Raw genomic sequence first — 15,728 nt, 5'->3', positions numbered from 1 at the left:
GGCGCTTGTTAAATGTTCCTTGATGGTTAGCATGGTTTGCCCGAGGTCACACGAGGCAAGAAGCCTCGGACCCAGCTTCCTTCAACATACATTTCTCTAGCCGCTCTGGGCAGTACGGTCCTGGGCAATGGGGTACGAGAAGGCCTGGCTTCCAGTACTCCCAGGTTAAGACCCTCGGATGAAATGGCCCACGAAAAGTGCCCACCATAACCATTCCTTCACAGTGAGCCGGGTAGATATGCTCACAGCTAGCCGGGGATACACTTCCTCTCAAGAAAAGGATTTCTGCAGTTTTCTCTTACAGCTGACAAAGGGTGGGCCGAGGGCCCTCTAGGCTGGGAGCCTTGGGAATAGAAGGCTCCAAGTGTCCCATCTCTGGCCTTCGCCTTCATCATCAGACTCCAAAACGGCGGGGTGTGGTAAGCCCACTTGCTCTCCCTACCGCCTGTCCAGGTGCAGGCTGCTCCGGTAGCCAGGCTCCCCTTTTCCTATGTACTTTCCTTTTGAGTTTCCGCTAAAATCTGGAGACATGGAATCCACCCACGGGAACTCCGAGCCCCTCCAACTGAGCATGCGCCAATGCCAGGCTGCTTTTGGTCACCGGCTTGTGAGCTCGCAGAGCTGGGGCTGCGGAGCTGGAGGAAGAGGGAGGAGGGAAAGGGGAGGGGGTGCCTCGAGAGGCGGCGGCTCGCGCGCCTGCGCATCCAGCTCCAGGGACCCTAGGTTTTCTATGGGATTCCCAATCTGCAGCATAGACTTACCCGAGCTTGTTGCGGCGGCGGCTGGGCTTGCGAGGCGCGATCCAAGAGGGATTTAAGCAGCCTAGAGCTGCAGAGAAAAAAAAAAAAGAGCGCGAGAGAACCACACACAGAGACGGCTTAACCGTTTATCTGAATTATACATATATATAAAGAACTGTTGAGTTTTATCATTTTCATTAAGTGACCGTGCGCAGCGCTATAACTGTAAGTGGAAAATGCATTCTTCGTTGCTTTTCTGCATGTGTAGTACAGTCAATTGTCTGAGAGATGCTTTGGCTATTGTCACATACTTTACATAGATGCGTCTGGATGCATGGTGGCAATTGCTTTGGTTAATGCTGGCCGTCTGAATGTGTTGTTAGTCAATGGGGGGATCTTTTGGGATAATGGGGGTGGGGGAAGGGGGAGTGTTTATCTGCGGCGTGTTTAGGGGATTGTTTTAGGCTAGATTTAAGATAGGTGAAACAGAGGTGGTTATTTTAGTGTAAGCCCATAAATAAGCAGTTTTCCTTACACGCATTTAAGTAGCTATTCACCGATTGTGAAGTTTTCTGGTTGCTGATAAAACTATTGAGCGGTTGCAGTCAAGTACCAACCTGTCATCCGTGGGGTTGGTGCACCATTTTTCTCACCGTGGAAGAGCAGTGAAGGTGTTTGCTAAGTGAAACTGAGTAGACGAGATGCGGTGTGGAAAACAGTGTTGGTTTCCGAGCGGGTGTTCGTGTTTAGAACCACGGAGCGAGGCGCAAAAGAAACACATTTCTTGTATTTAGAAATGAGCAGATAATTTTTTGGTTTTGATTTTTCGTCATGATGGTGAATGGGCAAAAAAGGAAAGATGTTCAACCACATAGTCAGCCGTCTGTTTTGAACAGAGTCTGAATCTCAGAGCCTCTGAATGGGAACTGTGAGACCCAAACTAGTTACCTGCCTTTGCATCCCGTGTTCACATTCTGGAATACAGGGTTGAGAAATGTAAGCCCAGATATGTTACATTTGGTACTGTTTCTTTAAAGGAGAAAAGGTCGTTTTGTGTTTGAGTTAAAATGAGTTGTAACTTGCCTAGAAACTGAAGCAGGGTCTTTGCAAGGTCAAACCCCCTGTGGAAACCAGGCGGCACTGGTGAATGGGGGTGGGGGTCGGAGGAAATGGTGAGGCTCCGTGCAAGTGCTTAGCGCTGCACGGTTCAGTGCCCTGTGAGATGGGAGAGTGGGAATCCATTTTTCTGGAGTTGTGCTCTTGCCCATATTTTGGAGACTAAAATGAAATGGAAATGCTAGTGGGTGTAGAAAACACAAATGGATACTATCTGTGTGTCACATCCCACTTGAAAACAAGAGGAGCAAAGGAGTTGTATTTCTACATATTAATTTTAAAAACATTAAAGGAATTTCAGGTTGAGACAAATTAAAAACGAAACTCTTGGTGAAAACATGTTTTATCCCCACTATCATCTAAACCGATTATGTGTGTGTTGGGGGTGGGGGTCCTGCATCATTGAATACTTCACCCATAAGTGCACTCTCATTAAGCTTGGGTGTTTAATAACTCCAGAAAATGCTGCCCTGAAGCAGTTGGCAGAATGGCATGAGGCAGGCAGACAAGAGAAGAGCATGGCCAGTGTGAGCTGGATTTCCATGGAAAAAGCAGATTCAATTTCTGTAATGACATAAATTTTCCTTCAAATAAGGCAGATCGTTATACAGCCCCTTGGCCCTTTAGCCAGTCCAACTCTTTCAAACCCCTCAAAGGAATTTATAATTTACAATGGATAAAATCTGAAATAAAAAAAATTCGAGAATATTCTCTCCTGGAAAACCCAAAGTGTAAATCACTGTTCCTCCCTTCCTTAGTTAGGGCAGAAGGATCAATCTCTTGTCATGATTGAGCCATGCTGCCCGTCATCACTGAGAGTTGGGATCTGCTTCACGAATGGTGCGGGTATTGTTACACTGCACTGATAAATGGGTAGTGCAGGAAGAATGGGGAACCTGGTACTAAATCTCAGAGATGCTGGTGTCAGATACCCTGGCTCGTAGGTTGACAGAGTCACATCAGTCAGAGACCTTCAAAAGCATCTAGTCCAAACCCCTTGTTTTACAGATGAGGAAACTGAGGCCCAGAACCACGAAGCTAGGGAAAAGTCAATTAACTTCTAGTCTATGAAATAAACCATTACAGAGTAATGTGAAGTGGAAATGTTCCCTTCTCCCTACAATTTCATCATCCTCAGTGACATTGCTAAGGTCTTCAAATAAACAATTGGCTGGTCCCCAGCATATCTTTCAAGAGAGTCCCAAGGATTCCTTTTCACACCCTATCATTTCTCCCTTTTTATAAGGTCACTTTCTATCTCTTTTCTGTTGCCCCTCACCTCCAATATACTTACCTTATTCAATGTTTAACCTGGCCTTCCTGGCCTCCTCTGCATCTCAGTTAATTTCTTTGGAATCCTTGGATTTTTTTTTTTTGAGAGCACTGGCATATCACTCAAAGGTCCTGTTTGGGCCCTGGCCAGGCCCCTCTCCAACTCCTCTGCGCTCTCATCCTTCAGGGACTCCAGCCTTCTGAGACACTGCAGGCATCATCCTCACTCTTCTTCCGGTCTTGCATCTTCCAGAACTGCTGCAGCTGCAGGGCCTGGGACCTAGCAGAGTGAGGCAGCTGCAGTGTAAATACACAATGGGTTCTGCCAGCTCTACTTTGGCTCCTAGAAGGCAGAACCCAAATCCAAGATGCCTAACTGTCCCCAGCCTTCATGGAAATCCTCCAGATGCAGCCACCTGCAGAGAAGGGGAGGGGTGGGGGGCAGGAAGACTAAAGGAAGAATGCCGGAGTGGCTCAGCCTGAAGTGGGCGCTAGAGAGGACAGCAGTGCTGCTGGCAAAGCCTTTTAGGGCTTGGAAAGCACTTGGGCAGCTGTCTTGCTGCACTGGGACTGCAAAGCAGCAATCACACCTGCCTACCTGGCCATTCTTTTCTTTCCTTCTTTTTATTTTCTCTTTTCCTCTCACTCAGTTTTTCTATTTCTCCCTCATTTTCTCTCCCGAATGCCTGTACAGTAAAGCTCTAGGCCTTTTAAAGATAATCCAGGCCCTCCTGTTCCTTTTTGAAATATGTAATCTCCCACGCCCTCAGAAAGATAGCCACAACCACTACAGATGTCCCCTTTGGGGAAATGCCAGGAATTTTTACCTGCAAAAAGCTGAGGCATTAGGGAAGGCTTGAGGAAGACAGTCTGAGTTTCTTTCTCATTTAAAAGATGAGTTAAATACTCTTGGGAGTTTTTGTGGAAGCATGGGGTGAGTTTCTCAACATGTTCAAAAATTAACAATTTTTAAATATTTCTATTTATTTATTTTAAGTAATCTCTATCTCCAACATGGGATTGAACTCACAACCCTGAGATCAAGAGTTGCATGTTCTACCACTGAGCCAGCCAGGAGCCTTACCAATTAACAATTTAATTTAACCCTTCATGGTAAACCTTTGCTAAATTGGGTTGAGCTCGGTCTTGGATAGAGTCTGTCCCTAACAAATGTCACCAGGTCTTACTATCTCATTCTGAAAATAGTCATGCCCAGATGGGTCTGAACACCAGGTAAAATATGCAAAGACTTGCAGCTCTAAGTGCCCTGCTTTCATTTGCTATGCTGTGAATCTCATCTGTAGTAGGATAACATGATTAGAAATGTTGTCCTGTGCAAGCTATAGATTTTCTGTTGGGGTTGCATATAGGTATGGATTCCAAACATTGCTGAGGAGCTCCTTGGGGAATTTCATAAAATGACAGTATAATGTCAATATCAAACAAGGGTCCTAATTCATGAAAGCAATAACTTTTAATATCATTCTGAAGGTCTTTTTCTTTGTATTGGGTGATATCTATGTTCCTTAGATTAGTAAATATTTAGGGACATTGGAAGGTTCTTCTTAAAGAATGGGTCACATTCAGTTTAGTCTAAAGTTGAAATTGACAATGTCCATCTCAGTTACCTTTAGTAGATATAAATGTATCAATTTTCCAAAAGTTTCAAGTGGTACACAAGTTAATAAATGATATTTCTACTGTCCCAGTGGTTAATTCACATAATTAATAGAGCAAATGAACTGGATGGGATCCATATAAATTATTTAATCCATCCCTCTAATACATAAAAAGTGCAGTATATCAAGGAGCATTTTCATCTCAAAGACGTATCTACAATATGAAAGCACAGTCCACAAGGGCAGAGATTACAATGACCTTTTTCATTTTTCCATAATATTTGCACAATGTCTTTTATACTAGATACTCTGTAACATATATCAATTTAATCTTTGTTCCAAGAATCAGTTGTATGCACCTTGTTAATTATACCAAGAAATTAAATTATTTTGACTAAAAATATGTACAATTAACATTGCTTTCAATATTTTTATGTTACTAAAAGGAAGAGTTGGACTAAAGATTATTATATAATTTATTCTCACTAAAGATATAAAAGCACTATAATACCTTTAAGAGTTGCTTAAGAGTTTATTGTAATCCATGAATATTTTTCTGTTTCTCTCTCTTTTTTTTAAAGATATATTTATTTATTTGAGAGAGAGAGAGCGAGAGCACACACTCAAGTGGGGGGAGGGGCAGAGGGAGAGAGAGAATCCCAACCAGACTCCCCACTGAGCATGGAGCTGGACTTTGTGGGCCACGATCTTGGGGCTCGATCTCAGGACCCATGAGACCATGACCTAGGCTGAAACCACAAGTCAGACGCCCAACTGACTGAGCCACCCAGGCGCCCCTCCTTTTATCTCTTAATAAGTCAAAATATAAATTATTTTTATCTATTTACAAGAACTGATGTTAATAAGTCAAAAAGGGAATCTAAACCCAGACTATGATAGCTATGTGTACCACTTAGATCATGGTTCTTTTGAGCTATGGAATTATTTTAACATGTTCACCCTATGAAGGGACCACAATAGTGCATTCCTCATTTACAGTTTGTTTCTAAAGATAATTTATGCCCTCTTAAGTGAGTCAAAATAGTTTAAGTTGTTCCCAACCTGGTTCATTGAGAACTTCACAAACGGGGATCCTGGGGGTGCTTCAGAAACTACTTAATGAATGAAACAGAAATGGAATAACAGATTACTCAAGAATCCTCACAGAGGTTTGACACTTTAATAATAAGGTGCCTGCGAATACATTAAAGAGATGTTCTATACCCTTACCAGCTAACTTAAAGCATGCAAGTTGGGTAATTCGTTATGATTCTTATGCTTTCTCTGGATTTCTCCACTGCCTTTCTTCACTGCTTCTAACACAGATGACCTGCTCTGTAACCACCAACTGTTTATTTTTTTTAAGACAATGCACTGCATTTATAACCATTTGTTGGGTTACTTTCAGGTGAACAATCTATTTCCTTTTGTTCTAAATTACACTTAAGACTTGGAGCACTCTTCATTCACCAAGTGGCCTTCAAACTCAATATATCTGATACAATAATTGCCGAACTTTTCATAGAAAGTAGGGCTCTCTTCATTAAAAGGATTTCATTTTTATGAAGTATTACTCATAAAAGGCAAAGTGTTAACTTATCAGTTAAATTTATTTGCAGTTATTACAGATTTATAGAATGAATTCTATTTTTCCTTATTCTTGCTCATATAGGGACTTTTCTGAAAATGGAAATCTTTAAGTTTAAATAATATTTTTTCTCTCCTTTGTTTGGATTTTTTTTATTATCTCTTAGGCTCTGAAAGACAATGAACTTTTGAGGAGCTGAATGTAAATAGATTTTTGCAAATCATTAACATGTTAAATGTGCTTTGGAGCCAGGGTATATTTTTTTCTAACACAAATAACTAGACCCTAATATTTCTGTTGTTTCGTATTTTATTGCAATTGGAGATTTCTTTAAATAGTAGACTGTGGTGCTATGGGAGTCTCTGGTATTTTATATTTCGTGTTGGTTTTATTACTTTGCGATTAGTGTGTTTATTTCTGATTTCTTGAAATTCAATCTTAAATTATGAGGTAAGTGTCTCATGGAGGCTTATTAAGCATTATCGATAAAGTTAACATGCTTATTAATATGTTTTATTTTAATGTACCAAATGGTGCCGTGCAAGTCTGACTTTCAGTTAACAGCTTTTATTTGTTGGAATCCTTTGACAGTTGGTGTTATGAGTTAATGGAAGACCATCAATTTTGTTTATTTCAGAAGTTCAAGTGTTTTTGAAATTTATACTGAAGGCATTTGATGTTTGTTTTCTTGCTAATATGGGAAATTTTATGAAAAAAAGAAAAGAAATTGTGAGATAAGTTTAAATTCTATGTAAAATTTTAGCTTTCCTTTTAAATGTTTATAAAGGTATATTTTTCCTCAGAGAGATGAAGACAATCCATTTACATTTAATCTTTACTCATTTTGAGTTTGTGAATGAAGAATTCCTCAGCCCTCCCCAAGTTTTTAACTGGCTCAAAAGAAAGTAGGATAGGAAATGTAAATAAGAGTTTTCAAGCTAGATATACTTAGAAAGAAAAAAACAAAGAACCAAAAAAAAAAAAAACCACATTTGCACAGGTTATTAGTTCAATGACCTTGAATAAGTGGTTCAAACTCTCAACCTCAGTTTCCATTTAAAATAGTAATTCACAGGATTCTTGAACAGAAAATAAAAGACTACATATGTAAAGATATAATGCTTCATTTGTGAAAATGCAGTTAATGATAGTTATTATTGTCATTATCATTCTTTTCATCAGATCAAGAGTTCTGAAACCACTTTAGTCTCTGAGTTGTAGCAGAGCCTACACTCGTGGAACTTCTGAGGGAGGAATCGAGCTATTAAAAGCAGTGAACATTGAACAGTGCTTAGCCTACGTTGTAAAACAAATGTCTATGGAGTAAGTGTGCCAAGCACTGTGTAGTCACTGTGGAATCAACATTAAATAAGATACAGTGTCAGCCTTCAAGGAATTTATGCCTAGGAAGACAGATAAATGCAATTCACTAAGTCAAGTGAAATAGAAAGGTGGCCTGGATGCATAGAAAAGAGAATTTCTGGAAGAAAAGCCTACACTGAGACCTCAAACTTAACATTTTACTCATTCTTTCTTTCAATGCACCTCCTTTCCATTAGACCTTTTTTTTTTTTTTTTAACCGTCATCCTTCTGCCATGTAATACCAGCATATAATTGGGCCCAACAGAATATGGAGGAACTAAGAGCACATTTTTAAGTTTGTTTCCTAATTGAACTCATTTTAAGGCCACTTATTATTTTTCAAGGTACACTAGTCTTCCCTTATCTGTGGTTTCACTCTGCACAGTTTCAGTTACCCTCAGTGAACCCAGGTCCAGAAGCTGATGATCCCCTGATGAGTAGTCAGAAATGTCTATAGTAGGGGCGCCTGGGTGGCTCAGTCTGTTAAGCATCTGCCTTCAGCTAGGTCATGGTGCCAGGGTCCTGGGATTGAGCTCTACTTCGGGCTCCTTGCTTAGGGGAGAGCCTGCTTTTCCCTCTCCCTCTGTTGCTTCCCCTGCTTGTGCTTTCTCTCTCTGTGTCAAATAAATAAAATCTTAAAAAAAAAAAAGGTCAACATTAGCTTAATGCTAAGTCACATGTCTACGTCACTCACCCCACTTCATCTCATCAACAGGCATTTTATCAGCTCCCATCGTCACAAGAAGGGTCAGTACAGTACAATAAGATATTTTGAGAGAGGGGGCGACTACATTCACATAACTTTTGTGACATTATGTTATAATTATTTTACTTTATCGTTAGCTACTGTTGTTAACCTCTTACTATACCTAATTGATAAATTAAACTTTATCATAGGTATGTATGTATAGGAAAAACCATAGTATATATAAAGTTCGGTCCTATCTGCAGTTTCAGGCATTCATTGGTGGTCTTGAAATGTATTTTTTGGGGATGTGGGAGCGCTACCATAACTGAATAAACGTGGCCCTTTTCTCCCATCCAGCCTCCAGCGAGTCACTGGACTTGAACAAAAATATTTCAAGAGCCCTGCCTTTTGATTTAAATTTCATACTATCATACTTCTATCCTTCCATACCTTCCAAAAAAAGAGTTTTTAATACTCTCCCCTCACCTCCCTTTTAATTCCAACTAATTTCATGACTTATCTTTCAATGCGTATCTGTGGGAGGACTTTTACGTGATCCATTCTTTCACTCTTTCCTCCCAGGGCTTTTATGATAAGGAAAGTATATCTTCCAACCCGTCTAACTTCTGAGCTGAAAACTTGGTTACAGCCCCTCTGCACGCACGCACATGTGTATACACACACTCGCACACAGACACACACACACACAGAGACAAATCCAAATGGTCTTATTGTCTTTAGTTCTTCTTTTTTTTTTTTTTTTTTTTTTTAAGATTTTATTTATTTATTCGACAGAGACAGAGACAGCCAGTGAGAGAGGGAACACAAGCAGGGGAAGTGGGAGAGGAAGAAGCAGTCTCATAGCGGAGGAGCCTGATGTGGGGCTCGATCCCAGATCGCCGGGATCACGCCCTGAGCCGAAGGCAGACGCTTAACCGCTGTGCCACCCAGGCACCCCTGTCTTTAGTTCTTCTAAGACCCATTTTTCTTCTCCTTAGCTTTTTCTCTCTTTTCCCCATATTTCCTGCTTCATTTGCTAGGGAATTTCAAGCATATTTCTAATCTGTCATTAAAAAGGAGCATCCTTTTCTCCCTTTAAATCTGTAAAAGTTGCACAGACATTCTGAGGCTCTTTTGTATAGTAGGAGTCTTGGATGATTCATAGAACTGGGTAGGACTCTCAGTCCTAATTAATTTGGGGGGCTCATTTTCTCACTTGGGAAATGGGAATAATATATTTGCTTTATGGGATGTTGAAGACCATATATATTTGTGTATATACAGATATGCATATGTACACACACCCCCACCTAAAAGACCTTAGCACAGAGTAAATAATTCTTCTCCCATTCTTGACCTCTACCTTTCCTCCTGCCATTCTCCTCTGTCTGCGTTTCATCCTTTCTTCTAGTCTCCTGTTCTGTGTTCTGCCCTTTCTAACCGTATTTGTTCTAATTTGCTGGTTAAATAATAGCTAATACCCATATATCCCAGAGACCATGGTGACTACGGTCCTAGAAAAAGTATCCTGAGTCAGGGTCCTAGCTTAGACCTGTGTTCTGCATCTGTCTGGGGAAGCTCTTCCATTTATTTCAGACATACCTCCTGCTAAATTCCCAAAGCCTCCCATGACTAGCATTCAATTGATGAACAATCCTTCCCATGCCAATGATTTATGACATGCTTCATAAATAATGTCAGAGGACATCTGCCAGTGTTTAATTGTCTTCTGCCCTTAATCCTCTCTTTCCTTCACCTTTTCCTCTGAGGTGCCTCCAGCGCCTGTGACACATTCCCATGACACCCTTACTTCACTTCTTTGGTCAGGTCTAATATTATCACTTAGTCCATCTATTGCCCATCAAATAACACCTAATAAATGACAGAAAGGGAAGCCTTAGTGGTGCGCACCATAAATGTTGCAGAATATGTTTGAATCAGGATTAGTCTATCAGAGCCTTCATTTGTTGAGTGTTTGTAGAAGTGTACGCTAACGCACATTGGCTAAGAGCGGAGAATGGCTCTCAAAGTGGGGGTGAGGGAGTAATGCACATACATACAGATACATACATACATACATACATGATATGTATACAATAAGTTCAATGTACTGTCATAGATCATTTCACATTTTTTTTTAAAGATTTTATTTATTTATTCGACAGAGATAGAGACAGCCAGCGAGAGAGGGAGCACAAGCAGGGGGAGTGGGAGAGGAAGAAGCAGGCTCATAGCGGAGGAGCCTGATGTGGGGCTCGATCCCAGAACGCCGGGATCACGCCCTGAGCTGAAGGCAGACGCTTAACCGCTGTGCCACCCAGTCGCCCCCATTTCACATTTTTAAGCAAAATATTTAAGAACAAATAGCTTTATAACAAAGCAGTACTTAGGAAACGGTATTAAAACAAAGGCCTATTGAAAGTTTGCTCATTCTCGGTGAGGTGGCGGAGTTGAAAGGGAAGGTGGCTTAAATTTCGTAGTAAGGACATTTTAAACTTTGTTTCTTTAAAGAAATATTTCCAAGACGCTGATAGTTATTGCCCCTCAAAGGGTTTTGTGGAAACTTTTTTTGAGGGAGATAGTGCTTCCTACATCCCACTTTTAGGTATTCCTAGTGCACATGCCTATGGATAGAAGTCTGAGGGTTCCTCTTGTGGAGACCCCAGTAGGCCTTGTTTCCCGTGTTTGCTTAGGGAAGTTACATTAAATTATGCTTGTTACCATCTCAATGTCTTCCGAAGACCCCAGTTGGAGAAGCTGCTTTAGAAGGACACGAGTGGAACTACATAATGGAAAGCCCGTAAAACTAGGAGGCGTGAAATGTGTTTCAGGCATGACAGGTGTGCTGTAGTCATCACTCATGTGAAGTCCTGGAAAAATTACTTAAACTTTTCTGAGATTTCATTTCTTCATGTGAAAAGAAATATGGATCTTGGTTTCTTGGGTGTAAAATACAAATTCTGAAGTCTACACCTTATGATGTTCCGGTACTTTACAACTCCTCGCAGTTAATCCAGCAAGGAAGGGAAAAGAGGAGGAGATGCTTTTTCAGGTGTGCAGTGTTTGGAAATATGCATGGTACACCCCAGCTCTCCGTGCAAGGGGCTCTGCCAGGTTCATAGCAATCCAATGAGATAGCTCTACTTTAGACCAAGAAATTGATACAGGGATTGGGGAATTTGCCTGAAGTCATGAGGTTTATAAGTGATAGCTTTAAGATCCAAAACAGATCTGTGCTCTTTCTACCTACTTCACCCTGTTGCTTTGATATTCATTATATTGATTTTATATGAGGCCCTATCTCTCTATTTCATCAATTCGTTCATTCCTTCGGCAAATACCTGTGGCATATCTGTCAGTTGCCTGTGCTAGATATACAGGGTGAATTAAAATAGCCATAATCCCTGCCCTCATAGAGCTCAGAGTCTAGCTAGAGAAATATATATTAAACAAAATTACAAATAAGTAGCACAAAATTACAAATAAGATTGAGTACAATGGGAAAAAATATATAAGAAATGTGCTATAAGAAAATGTGACAGGAAGACCTATTTTGAACTGCTTAAAGTAATAGATTCCAGGGAAATCCAGGGAGATATCTAGATTTCCAACTCAGCCTCCTGGGATTACTACTAAGGTGTGTTTATAGTTCCTAGGCCTTGAGAAGGAGATGGCTACTGCATTTCTCTATGAGAACAGGAGAGTGGGCCTTGCTTCGAGGTTTTAGCATCTCCCACTTTATCCTTGACTCACAAGGTCCCCAATAATGAGGACAACAACAGAGCTTTTGATGGCAGTACACCTCCAAGAGAACCGTGCTGTGATGCATGTCCTAGCTCACTAGGACAGTTTCCAGACAGAGAAATCTGTAAGCACCTGTGTGTCAGGTGCTCTTCCCAAACCCTTGGCTGCTTTCATGTGATATACACATGTGGGTCTTTAACCATGCTTAAATGCTTCTACAATCCCATTAAGTTAAATGTGGTTTTCATTTATTCAACAAGTGTTTATTGAACACTTACTGTTTACCTTGAGGATATAAGACATTGTTTGTGCCCTCTCGGTGCTCACGTTTCAGCAGTGGAGACCAATAATTGATAGTCTGGTAAGAACAATCATGAGAGGCACATAGAAAACTGTGGTAGCACTTCTGGGGCACACGGAACCCACACCTCCATATGGTGAGGGTTGGAAGGAGCTAGGCTAATTTCAGGGATGGCAGGAGTAGGAATCAGCTAGATAACGAGCAAAGGGGAGCAGGGATGCCATTATTGACAGAGAGAGCGGGAAACAAGGTATACGGTACTGGCAGGAAAACTTTCAACTTCATGTATCTGACATAATGTTTTAAAAGGTTATAGAACCTTGATCAAATAAGATTAGCATGATGTTATGAAAAGAAATATGGATTTTGTAATCAGGCTGTGTCACAATTATTCTGGGTTATATGAATCATTTTGTCTATGACATTTAGATAATGATACCTATGTGACAGTATTATCCTAGTGATTAAATTATAAATATTGCCACATAGTTATCACTTGATGGATTTTAGAAGTTAGTAGTAACGGTGTTTTTAATCAATAATACTACATATGGTTAAGTTATATTGACTTAATTACATGCATATATTCATCTGATGCTCACAACTCATGCTAAGAATTTTTTTTAAAGATTTTATTTCTTTTTTGAGAGAGAGAACCCAAGCGCAGAATGGAGCAGAGGGAGAGGGAGAAGCAGACTCCCTGCTGAGTGGGGAGCCCGACGTAGGGTTCAATCCCAGGACCCTGAGATCATGATCTGAGCTGAATCAGACACTTAACCAACTGAGCCACCCAGGTACCCCTTTGCTAAGAATTTTTATTATCCCCATTATAGAAGAAATGGAGACTTAGAAACAACAAGTGACAAGCCCACAGTCCCATAACCAACAAGTGGCAACAGCAGAGTCTGACTTTAGAGCTCTTTTCCTAATTATATACTAAGAAAGTTTGGACATGAAAAAGAGCAAATCTGTTTTCAATAGATTTCTGAGTTTGTCTCTTTGGGGCTCAAAAGTTTTTTCTGTAAGAATATGACAGTTAAAATCCAACTCAACAAACATCAACTGATTAATCCAGTTTAATATTAATAGACTTTGAGTGCTTGTTATGTGCCAAGCCCTGTACTGGAAAAATCTAGAAGGAAAAAGATTCTCTCATGGAGCTTATGGTATGGAAAGGCAGGACAAACAGGTGTTAAACACTGATCAGTCTGAAAAAAAAAAGAAAAAAGGAATATAACACACATAACAAAGAGGCTTAGTCCAAGGAATCCAGGACTGGGTCAAAGTGAGATTTATGCTGGGATCCTAAATTGGGGTGGAAGTTAGCCAGGTGAAGAGTGGTGCACAGAAAGAGTCCTCCACCCACAGGTAATAGCATGTGCAAAGGGCTGGATTTGATAGTGAACCCAGTGAGAACCAGAAGAGTGGCGTTAGATGAGGCTGCAGAATTAGTAGCAAGCAGCCAGGTTCCAGGTTGTCACGAATTTTACAAGGAATGTTAAGGATTTTTTTTTCTGCACCCCAAAAGCAGTGAGAAGCTGTTGAAGATTTTAAAAAGGGAGTGACTTGGATCAGACTTGAATTGTCAGATCATCTTCCTGGAGCTGAATTAGGAAGACCCGCTTGGGAGCAGTTGCAGTATCCCGGTGAGGGGTGACAGGTGATACTGGCTTGGTCTGAAGGGGTGCAGCATGGACTCAGAGACCTGCACAGATTTGGGAGATGTTTGGCAGGTAGTTCATACAGGAGTATGACTATATTTGTGAAGACAGGGAGAGAACTGTGCTCGTGAGCAACTGGGTTGATAACTGTACCATTCTTGAGATAGAAAACCTATGCCAAGTATCTGTTCTTTTTTTGTGACTCTTAAGAATGCAGTCTGGAAGTGAATCAAGAAAATGACACTCCCTTTACATTGTTCTAAATAGGTACACTCATCCGAATAAAACATGTGACTCCCACCAAACACTTTCACCCAGTCAGTGGGGTCTGCACTACTCTCAGCCTGTGGAATTACTGCGTGGAATTGGAATCTGTTGCGTTTCAGTTCAAACCTATTGAGGTTTTCTCCAGTCTACAGTTTGTATTAGGTGTTCTCAATCTTTTCCACCAGTACTTTATACTTCTGAGACTTCTCTGCCATGCCAACAACTTTTTCAAGGTCCCAAGGTTAGTGGTTATAATTTCATTATTAGTTGCTTTGAAAGAACACATTGCAACAAACAGGTACTATGAACTCAACAATGATTAAAATTCACATTTAAAGTTTACATTATTAATAGCAGTAGCATTGACACACATTTGAAAAATAATGTGGTGATATGTGAAAGGTACACTATTCAGTTTCCAAAGCTGGTATTCGCATGTATTCACAGACCTTTTAAATAATTAAATGAATTCTCCCACCTCCAGACTTCACTCTTGCAATCCACAGACCAAATTTTCTCTTTCAGATGACCATAAACGTTTTTTATTTCAAATAAGAAACAAAGCTAATGCTAACATGGTCTCTTTAAGAATTGCACATTCTTTAAAAATCAAAGAATAAATTTTTGCTCCCCAGTAATGGCATTAGGCAGGACATTGGGATTATGTAAACAAGTATTCTGTCTGTTCCTATGCGGCATAAATTGGACCCTAGGTTTAGAACCTGGAGTCTGTCCCCAGTGAGGGCATACATTGCATTAAAGCAGTTTTATCTTCCTCTGAATAATATTATACAAAGAAGTCTTATTTTAAGGATAAACATCAGAATAAGACCTACAGAGCCATCAGGAAGCAACATAACTCTAGGGATTTGCCACTGCTTCCTTGTCTTGATCTGTGGGATCTAAGATGTTCCTCTCTCTATACATAGCATCTCAGCTTCTCTCCCTGCAGTTTAGCTCTGCACTCACTATTGATGAAGGATCTGATACCATCACTCTTCCATTCCAAATCTGTGAAAGAGCAAGTCTGATTTCTTCTATCTCTATTTGCAAGCCTTTCCCACAATTCAGCTTCATCAGCTGGCCTGGGCTGTGCCTCTCTTGGGTCAGAGACCCAGCTTTGATTGGATTTTTAGGCCATTTCTGCCAAAAACAGCTCAACTAGACTTTCCTGAATATGAACTATGGATAGGGCCACTGCAGCTAAAACACCAGATGGGACATATTAATAACAGATACATCCAGTATGTCAGGCAAGGAATAACTGGGAAGATGAGATGAAGGGAGATGGGAAGTATTTCATGACAAAAATAATACATACACAATACATTATCTTCAGAGCAAAACTGGAGACTGTTACAGCACAGAG

General features: G+C 40.5%; 1 protein-coding gene across 1 annotated transcript in view; it reads left to right on the top strand.

Annotated features, from left to right (window-relative positions):
* Positions 1 to 677: 677 nt before the first annotated feature.
* Positions 678 to 15,728, top strand: part of VSNL1 (visinin like 1) — a 97,460-nt gene continuing 82,409 nt past the window's right edge. The window contains exon 1 of the mRNA XM_045807112.2: positions 678 to 965. The gene's annotated coding sequence lies outside the window, so the exon portion shown is untranslated. The remainder of the gene's footprint in view (positions 966 to 15,728) is intronic.

Source organism: Ursus americanus, chromosome 7 (genome assembly GCF_024610735.1).
Source record: "Ursus americanus isolate L20-20 chromosome 7, mUrsAme1.1.p, whole genome shotgun sequence".
In the NCBI taxonomy this organism is placed as follows: domain Eukaryota; kingdom Metazoa; phylum Chordata; class Mammalia; order Carnivora; family Ursidae; genus Ursus; species Ursus americanus.
The sequence above is the reverse complement of the archived record's forward strand: the minus strand, read 5'-3'. Positions and strand labels throughout refer to the sequence as shown.